General features: G+C 43.7%; 1 pseudogene; it reads right to left on the bottom strand.

The window, feature by feature from the left end:
* Positions 1–2,284: 2,284 nt before the first annotated feature.
* Positions 2,285–8,714, bottom strand: LOC102260392 (annotated as a pseudogene).
* Positions 8,715–10,606: the final 1,892 nt, after the last annotated feature.

Raw genomic sequence — 10,606 nt, 5'->3', positions numbered from 1 at the left:
TAAAGTTTAATTTCAGACCATCCTTTGTGGTTATTTTAGGTCTCTGAGTTTGCAAAACTGCTATGCAGGCCTCTCCTGAGCTTGTCAGGTCAGCATGTGGCCCCTTTCGTCCACACTCGCAATCATTTCCAAACAGAAGCCTGTCACCCAATCCACACCTTAGGGAGAAGCCTGCATTGAACTGCCTTCCTGCACTGTGTTCCTGCCATCTCAGCCAGCCCTTCTAAAGGCGTTCCTGGAATCGTATTTAAACCAGTAGGACCGAGACTTTCCCTATCCAATCAGAGTTGTGCAGCTATATTCCCTCCCCCTCCCCCCATCAGCATCTTCGCCAACCAATCAGGACTGCTTCATTCTGCCAGTCAGGACAGTGCTTTTTGGACTCATCACACTTCAAGGATTAGGAACTTCTATCTATTTAAATCAGCTGCCCCCTGGCTCTGGGAGCACACACGGAAGAAAGATGTCTTTCTTCTGCTGGAGCTGAAAGGACAAAGAAGCCTCACTGGACCAGAGTGGAGAGGCGCAGACCAATGTGGAACAGAGCAGATCAGGGTAGGGCCACCTTGCCCAGGGGCAACCTCACAACAGTGCCACAGCCATGTAGCTTCATAACTGAGCTGTAACACTAATGAGCTGTTCCATAGCTATGCTATATCACAATTGAGCTGTTGACACTTAAGTTTTCTTCTTTGCTGCATCCCAAATTGGGGATTCCTGCTGATGCTGAATTGGAATCGATGACCATTGGTTGACACTATGTATGGGTTACTTAAGAATGAAATAAAAATATTTTTTCTTTTAATTTATATGTATTTTTTTTCAAACAGCTACTAAATTATTATAAGTGCTTATTAAGTTATATGAACTTAACACTTAATGAATGAAACTATTAAGTACTTCTTGTGGCCTGGGAGTTTAGTGAGGAAAGTACTGAGATATTAAGAGCACCAGAGGTTTAGGTTTAGGAGCTTCTGGCCTAGTGGTTAAGAGCTCTATACTCAAATTCTGTCCTCAAGCTCTATATCCAAACTTCACGTGTTCCAATCCCAGCTGAGCTGCTTACTAACTGCATGACTGATGGGCAGGTTTTCTAACCTCTCCCTGGGCCTCAGTTTCTTCACCTAGGTGTGATGAGGGTTGAGTGAAATGGCATTGTTAAAGCCCTCAGCCCAATGCCTGCCCCACCGTGAACACCAGATAAAGGGGAGAGAGTTCTATAAAGAAAACTGCGGGTTTCCAAAAGAATGCAGTGTTCTGCATTCCTTCTCCACCCGTCCAACGAACAGGCTGACCTAACAACCTTTTTCCTTGGGCCTTGGGAGATAAAGTCAAATCTGGAAACAGGCACTGTGTGAGGGTCCTGTCCTAGCCCAGTCAGCCCTTAGTCACCAGGGAGAAGCCTATAGTCTGACAAAGGCAGGCTGTTTTGGTCAGTTGCAAAGGACACTCTATAGCACAGTGAGGGACCCTGGGGCATCTGGCCAAACGAAGGAAAACAAAAGAAAAAGTTGTGTGCTTTGGGACAGGGTGGAGTAGGCTCAAAGCAAAGCTGTGTGTAGTGAAATCTAGATTGCGAAGAGGATCTGAGGTCCCATTTCCTTAGCAACTACAATGTTACGATAGATGTGGAAGGGAGTGTCCAAAAATCCCTTATCCAATGTTGTCTACCTGGGTTGTAATTTGAAGCTGCTTCTCTGTGTCAAAGTGAATTTTAGGGGCTCCAGGCAAGAGTGGGATATTTCACTAATACAGTTTCAAACAGCGAAGTTTCTGTTCTGTCTGTGATTTTAGAGAGCAAGATTTCTCAGTGAGTAAATAAAGCAATAGGTGGTGAAAACACAAGACAATAATACAGATGATATATTATAGAATTGTACACTTGAAACATATAATCTATTAACCAGTGTCAGCCCAATAAATTCAATTACAATTTTAAAAGAAAGAAGGAAGCAGTTCTCATGACACTTTTTAGCTGCAGCTTGTCCTTGGGAGAAAATGGTGTTTCCTGTTTTACACTGTAGCTGGCCTTATCTTTGTTATCCCAGCCCAATGAATAGCAGGGCATATTTTTAACTTCTCATTTCTTGTTAATTTTCATTTTCTCAGTCCCAAGAAAGAAGGAGGGGAGGAACTTTGTGGCAGCCAGGTAGGAGGAGATGTCAACTGCAGCCCGCCTTTCCCACAGCAAGGAGGCAGACAGCAAAGGGGGCCTGTGTACCCCCTAGTGCCCACGGTGTGGTGGGTGCTCTGAGTGACCAGCTGGGGATGGGCAGGGCCTAGATCACCTGGAGAGAGGAAAGACAGGCCAGAGGGCTTTCACAGCCTGGAGGCACTCCCCTTCCCCACTCCCTGCCTTCTTCTCTGGCTTGTGGCTAGCTTTCCTGGGAACTTCCATATTACCTCAGACCACAGTGAACACCTGTATTGGGAGAACTAGCACCAGCCTGTCTCTGGCTCTCAGAGAAATCCTGGGTGGAGTTGCCAGGTGCTTTTCTAATGACTAGAGTGGCGCTTTGACACTGAATATGGTCTCAGCCTCTGATCTCCAAGGTCTGGCCACAGTCTCCCTTCCCAGCTCACTGCACCCCTGCCCGTGGTCTTCACTGTTCTGGGATAATCCCCACCTTGAAGCCATACAGACCTGGTTTCAATCCTGCCGACCTCACCTACTGATTCTGGCAACCTGGATAAATTACTTGCACTTGTGCCTTGGTTGCCAAATCTGATAAATGGGACTCAACTAATATCTACCTTACAGGGTTGTTAACAGAGTGAAATGCTCGGTCTCTCTGGCTCCATCTTATTCAAGACTTCTTTGTTCCCAGGGCCTTCATAATAGTGCCTTTTTTTTTTTTTAATTCTCATCCAAGAATATTTTTTTCCATTGATTTCTAGAGAGAGTGAACCTGGGACTGGGAGCTCACCTGGAAATTCGGCCCATCCTCTCCAACTGGGAGCTGCCCATTATCATGGAAAGGTTAACAACCTTGTTGTAGAAACCAGAGCCACCAGCCCTTTGAAGACCCCCAGCCTTTGCATACCTGCAGGCCTTTGCAAATCCCCATATCTGTAAGCTGCCCATCTGGCATACCCTTTTGCCTCCTTCCCCATGTAATCTTTGTCCTTCTACTCAATATAAGCAGCTTGCTTAAGGTGTGGTGCAGAGCAGACTTTTGTGGCTGACCTGCTGCTCTCCTGTACTGCCAGCAGTATTGGAATAAACGCTCATACATGATTCAACTCTGTCTCTGCTTAATTGGCTCAAGTAGTGACAGGCAGTAAGGACCCATTGATTGTCCAGTTACACTAGCAGAAGGGCTGAGACCTAACTAGCATCAGCAGGCAGAGTAGGGGGAACGGGATATTTATATCTCTTGTAAGGGTCAGTCAGAGTAACCAACCGGTCAGACCAGGTGCAGGTGGGGGACAGGGGTAGAAGGTCCACTGGAAACTGGGTGAGGTGGTTTACTGGAAGCCGAAGGCAGTTAATCATGAGACCTATAATTAGAATAACAGGACAATCGCTGGGAGGGGTGAGAGCCCCAAGCAGAGCATAATGGAGCACAAGAAAGTGCCTAAAGGGAAGTATGTGCCCTGGATGGGGAATCAAACACTCTAACCCAGGGGTGGGCAAAGTTGGCCACAATGGGTTCTTAATGGGTTCTTAAACTGCGGAGCAGGAGCATGGATGGAGTGTTTGTGTGAACTAATATAAATTCAAAGTAAACATCATTACATAAAAGGGTACGGTCTTTTTTTTTTTTTAGTTTTATTCATTTCAAAGGGGCCGGATCCGGCTGCTCTAACCACTTAGCAAAACTGCCCAGGGCACAATAGCTCCTTCTTTAGACGTGCTGATCTTTAAAGGAATCCTGCTTCAGGCTTGGGTTGTTTTTTTGTGTGTGTGTTTTTTTGGTGTGTGTGTGTGTGTGTGTGTGTGTGTGTGTGTGTGTGTGTGTTTCAGGTTTGGGTTTTTATAAAAACAGCCTTTCCCATTTTCCCTCCCCTTGATATAAAAGAATCCTAAACTCCATACTTTTAAAAGATGGACTTGAGGATCAAGGCTCCCATCTTCTCTGTTGGTGCCTTCTTGATAACAAACATTCCCTTACTCCAAACTCTGACATTTTGAGTTTTGGCCTTTTGAAGTGTGGTGCATGTGGTCTCTCTGAAGACAGAGAGACTACATGAACCTACAGAAGAAACTCTGACATTTTGAGTTTTGGCCTTTTGAAGTGTGGGGCGCATGGACTTTGAACTGGCAACAGGATTATTGGGAGGACAGAATGAGATGAAGTATAGATGGCTACTAAGCATAAACTATGTGCCCATAAGTGTAAATCCCTTCCCTCCTGGTGCTGTTTCTGCCCCTGCAATGCTCTTGCCCACTTCCCTTCACCAATCCAAATCCAAAAAGCCTCAGAGCTCAACTGAAGTTCCTGCCCAACCCAGCCCCTCCTTTGAACACACACCCCCCTCCTATCAGGAGAGTTTCAGTTTCAAAGAACAGCCTCTTCAGGTCCCAGCCCCCTAGCTGTGGCCCCAGCATTTGGTCCTGCAACATATCTCAGGTTGTCATTTGCCATTTCACAGTGAACCAAAGAAAGATGGAACTGGATAAGCCCTATGAGGACCCACTTGGAACCCCAGAGTTGATATAAAGATTATTTTAAGCTGAAGACATTTGAGATTCAACAGAAGCAGATAGAAGCCTTCTCAAAACATCTCTTATCTAACTAAAAGCAAAAACTTCTGAGAAGTGAGGACTGCCATGAATTCCTTCCTTTGGGTGAGTCTGCTTCCAGGAGAAAGAACAAGAGCAAATGTACCATAAATCCCTTCTCCAGGGATATTTTATGGCTCTGAAGACAGAGAGACCACATGCACCTACAGAAGCAAATATTCTTATCTCCCTTTGTTCTCCCCAAAACCCACTTGTCTTTCCTAAAAAAAACCTATTTGTTCTTCCCATAGGAGCCTTTTCTCCCCATCACTTTTCCCAGCTAAGTTAGATGAGCCCCAAGTTCTAACCCAGTGGTTCTCAACCTTCCTAATGCCGTGACCCTTTAATACAGTTCCTCATGTTGTGGTGACTCCCAACCATAAAAGTATTTTCCTTGCTACTTCATAACAACCTTCTTAATGCTGCGACCCTTTAATACAGTTCCTCATGTTGTGGTGACCCCCAACCATAAAATTATTTTTGTTGCTACTTCATAACTGTAATTTTGCTACTGTTATGAATCGTAATGTAAATATCTGATATGCAGGATGTATTTTCATTGTTACGAATTGAACATAATTAAAGCATAGTGATTAATCACAAAAACAATATGTAATTATATATGTGTTTTCCGATGGTCTTAGGCGACCCCTGTGAAAGGGTCGTTCGACCCCCAAAGGGGTTGTGACCCACAGATTGAGAACCTCTGTTCTAACCACTCCTCTGAGTCATTCACAGAGCACGCCCATGGGAATGTGATCCAGCCGTAAATAAACTGCCCCATTCTCTCTCTCTCTCTCTCTCTCTCTCTCTCTCTCTCTCTACTGTGATATTTTCTCTGAGGGTACACAAAAATAAATCAATTGCTTTTATTATGTGACTGTGAAGTATCAACTCTACTGCATCCAATAAAGAACCAAAGATTACTTTTGTAACATTAAAATAGTCGCTTGTAAAAATAATATCAATTGAGACCTTCTTGTACTGTGATTAATCCATTATAAACAAATGCCAATCTTAAAAACACAATTCCAAAAAAAGTGCAGTTACACTGAGTATAGATAAGAAAGTACATGAACGCCCTAGCCGACTTGGCTCAGTGGATAGAGCGTCAGCCTGCGGACTGAAGGGTCCTAGGTTTGATTCCAGCTGAGGGCACATGCCTAGGTTGTGGCTCCATCCCCAGTGGGGGCTGTGCAGGAGGCAGCTGATCATTGATATTTCTATCTCTTTCTCCTCTCTTACTCTCTGAAATCAATAAAGAAATATATTTTTTAAAAAAGGAAGTACATGAACTTATTGGCTATGCTATACCAAATGGATGGAAAATAAAATTGATTTTATACTGTAGGTCAGTATACAAAACAGTTTATTCTTATAGTATTTATTATTGTATTATTGTATTATTTGCCATATGAGCAACTGTAAACCTACTTTTGCCCCACACTGTATAAATAAATACCTAAATAAAATCCTATTTCTTCCCTGTATATGTACTTAGATTCCTTGTACAAATAACAGAACACTCCATTCCATTCACTTCAAAAGAATGAACTCTTTAGAAAAAGATTGAAAAGATTTGATAATTAACTCTCAAGTTTTATGCTTAATTTTTCCACTTCTATCAATTTCCTGACATCCTATATAATAAAAGAGAAACATGTAAATTGACCGTCCCTCTACAATGATCACCAGCCAATCAGGGGTGAGTATGCAAATTAACCCAACAAAGCTGGCAGGCTGATTTGCATACACAGGCACCAGGTGGAGAGCAGAACGGGAGAGCCAGTGGCTTGGGGGGACATGGCTCCCTTGGTCGCTCCCCCAAGGTGCCGGGCAGAGAGCAGAGCGGGATAGCTGGCCGAGAGTGGAATGGCTTGGGGAACTTGGATCCCAAGCCACCAGATGGAGAGCAGAGAGGGAGAGCTGGTGGCTTCGAGGACTTGGCAGAGTGGGAGGTCGTGGGATGGAGACAGAGCAGGAAGGGAAAACCAAGAGCGCGGGGAGCACCAAGAATTCTGGGAATAGTAGTTCTGGTGGCAGCCCCAGGACTAGAAGCAGAAGCCGAGAGTGCAGGGAGCATCAGGAATGCTGGGAATCGTAGTTCTGGTGGCAGACGGATTTCCTAGACACTAGAGCAAAGTGAGCCTGGAGCAAGTTACTGTTGCGGTGGGGGATGGAGAGAAAGCAAAGGTGAGAGACATAAGTAAAATCAGAGTGTCTAGGAAAAATTAAAGGGAAGATATCCTAAAACTTCCAGGAAATCTCCACCAATGAAGCAAAGAAAAAAAAAAAAAGCCTCTATTATTCTTTGAGCAACAAACCACACTGGGTTGGGGGTCTCAGACAATTCGCTCATATGATTGCAAAGACAGACAGAAACTCCTGGATTGGAGAGGGCTCCCCTGAGAGCTCCCAGATTGAAGAGGGTACAGGTCAGGCTGAGGGACCCCCCCCCCCACATGCACGAATCTTCGTGCACTGGGCCCCTAGTATGTAACATAAGCAGTAAAATCTTTTCAGTAAATTGAGCAACTGAAGACTCAAGTAAAAACTCAGATAAATGTCTTTAAGAACTCTGGCAAGTGACATATATCCCATGTTGCTTTTGGTTTCTCATCTCTTCTTTGCTTCAAATCCCCATGCAAGTTTCTTCTTATTTTCCCCCAGCAACCTGTGAATTTTCAGCTTCCTTTTGGGCTTTTACAAAGTTGTGGCAGGCAATCACTTTGCCAATTTTTACATCAAGCTATTGGGTAGATAGTTGGTGGCTGAGTTCCTCAGCCTTCTCTATATTTTACTCATCCATAGCCTGGTTTATGCTCTTTTCAAGGCCTGACTTCTCAATAGTTTTTTTTTAATACATTTGTGTGGTTTTTAAAAAATATATATTTTTATTGATTTCAGAGAGGAAGGAAGAGGGAGAGAGAGATAGAAACATCCATGATGAGAGAGAATCATGGACTGGCTGCCTCCTGAAAGTCCCCCACTGGGGATCGAGCCCACAACCCGGGCATGTGCCCTTGACCGGAATCAAACCTGGGACCTTTCAGTTCACAGGCCAACGCTCTATCCACTGAGCCAAACCAGCTAGGGCTTGTTAGGTTTAATGTAAGGTTTAATCTGAGATGTGAGATTTAATCTGACCAAAGCCAATAAATTGACCAAGACAAGCAGGGTAAGAGCGAAATATCGCGTTTATTGGAAGCTCTCAGGTGAGGTCCCGCGGTCTGGGGGGTGCAGGCCGGGGGAGTCACACCGGCCTATGCCTGGCAGAGATTTTTTATGCTGCTGTTGGACCAATCAGGTTTATCGGAGGTAGCTTGTGGCGGGTGATTTATGAGCGGGAAGTTTGTGCATCTGCACCCTAGCCATCTTGAGAAGTCTGGGGTAGTTATTTATTGTCCATCAGCACAACAGGATGCTCTGGTGGGTCCCAGGATGGCAGCTATTGTCCAGCAGGATGTGGCTCGGCAGTTCTGGGTTGTTTTGTCCAACTCAGTGGGTGGGATCAGGAAAGACCCTATTTTCCCAGCCCCAGACCTTACAGGCCTCAATATTTTTCTTTTTAACAGTAAGTTCAAACCTGCCATTGACTCGAAAATACTTAGTTCCTTTCACTGGGTTTCACTTGAGGACTGTTCACTATGAGATTCTTCAATTTACCTTTTCTAAAGCATTTCCTTTTTTTCCTTCTGAATCTTGAAGTTCACAGTGTTTTTATGAAATTCTTGAAATCTATTCCACATAAGTAAGGGAATTCCAGAAGAACACTCTGTATAGGCATTTACATTTGCTTCTGGTTTAGTTTTTAGTCCATCTGTAGGGAAATCTGAGATCTCTGCTGTTGTAATGGTCCCATCTTCCTTATCTTCCTGTAAGTGAAGTCCAGAGTCTAATGTGTCTTCATCTTCAGAATTCAACTCAACATCACTTTCGTTTAAGCCAGGAGGTAGCGCCCACTCCATATCTTCTCTTCAGTCAGGAGCTGCTGCCCGGGAGCTGCAGGCCCTGATCTCTTAACATCAGATGGTAGAGGAAGTTTTTCCTCCTAACAAAGATTCTTTCCTTGACCAAACTTTAGTCAGACTCCTCTGAACTCTCTTCTCAACTAGGCCCTGACTTTTGGGTTTCCAGTTCATCTTTGTATTGTCACTTTTATCAAGAATCCTGCTGAGTCGGTTTAGTGAAAACTCCCACTGTTGTCTGACCACCCTGATATCTTTTCACTATGGCTTGCCTTCAATAAAAATCCTGTCATTGAAGCAAAGTATGACCCTGCCTCTTAGTAATTTTCTACCCACTGATCCCACCCTCCCAGCCACACCTGGGTGATAAATCTCTACTTTTCCTTATCGTGTTCACGGTTGAGCAGGATCTTTCCCCTACTACAAAACACCATTGTAATAGCCCATCTTGAATAAAGTCTGCCTTACCAACTTTCACAAGTGTCATGAGTGATTCTTTCTTTATACCTCCCCTTTCCCCCAATTCCCAGCCATTATCATCTGGGCCAACCCCCTCATTGTATATGAGGAAAAACAGAAGTGAAGCAGCTAAACAAGAGAAAGATTAAGAGTTTGGACTCTGGGGCCCAGATTCATTGCCATTTACCAATTGTGTGACCTCAAACAGGCTACTTAATTTGTGTTTGAAAGGGTAACATCTACAACATGGGGCAAATAACAGTGGCCATTTCACTGAGTTGTAAAAATTAAATGAGTTAATATCGATAAAGCACTGAGAACTGCCCAGCAGAATAAACACAATATAATAGTTTCATTTTTTTAAAAAAGCTCTTGCCTGAGGATACTCCATTACTTAATGAGAACTGAATGAACACACTTTCCTGTCCCTGTGTTACATAATACTAGGACCAAGCAAAAATAATTCAGCTGCTTGCCCCGGGAAATATCAGCTCCTAAAAAAGATAAGGCTCTAAAGTTGAGCGGTTCTCAACCTGTGGGTCACGAACAATGACAACACATCCTGCATATCAGATATTTACATTACGATTCATAACAGTAGCAAAATTACAGTTAGGAAGTAGCAACGAAAATAATTTTATGGTTGGGGGTCACCACAACATGAGGAACTGTATTAAAAGGTCGCGGCATTAGGAAGGTTGAGAACCACTGGTCCAGGTCAATCAAAAAAATTTGAAGACCAACAATTACAAGCATTATTGGATGAAGATCCATGTCAAACTCAAAAACAACTTGCAGAAAGATTAAACGTTGCTCAGCAAACCATTTCCAATCCTTTACAAGCAATGGGAAAGATTTTAAAGAAAGGAAAATGGGTGCCACATCAACTGAACGAAAGACAAATGGAAAACCGAAAAGTCATCAGTAAAATGTTGCTTCAACGGCACGAAAGAAAGTCTTTTTTTGCATCGAATTGCGACTGGCGATGAAAAGTGGATTTATTTTGAGAATCCCAAACACACGAAGTCATGGGTTGATCCAGGTCAACCATCAACACCGACTGCAGGGCCAAATCGCTTTGGAAAGAAGACAATGCTCTGTGTTTGGTGCCTGATTTAATCTTGTGTTGTTTTATAGGTATGCTGTATGGGCTTGTAGCCTAGCAGCAAGAGGCTATATTATATAGCCTACATATGTAGCAAACTATACCATCTAGGTTTGTGTAAGTGTACTCTGTGATGTCTGCACAATGATGAAATTACCAAGTGATGCATTTCTTAGAACATATCCCAGTTGCTAAGCAACATGTGACTGTACTAAGTGGGAGATGCTTGTGAGACAACCTGGCCATTGGACATATGGGTCTAGAACAGTGATGGCGAACCTTTTGAGCTCGGTGTGTCAGCATTTTGAAAAACCCTAACTTAACTCTGGTGCCATGTCACATGTAGAA

The sequence above is a fragment of the Myotis brandtii genome, unplaced genomic scaffold (assembly GCF_000412655.1).
Source record: "Myotis brandtii unplaced genomic scaffold, ASM41265v1 scaffold191, whole genome shotgun sequence".
Lineage (NCBI taxonomy): Eukaryota > Metazoa > Chordata > Mammalia > Chiroptera > Vespertilionidae > Myotis > Myotis brandtii.
The sequence above is the reverse complement of the archived record's forward strand: the minus strand, read 5'-3'. Positions and strand labels throughout refer to the sequence as shown.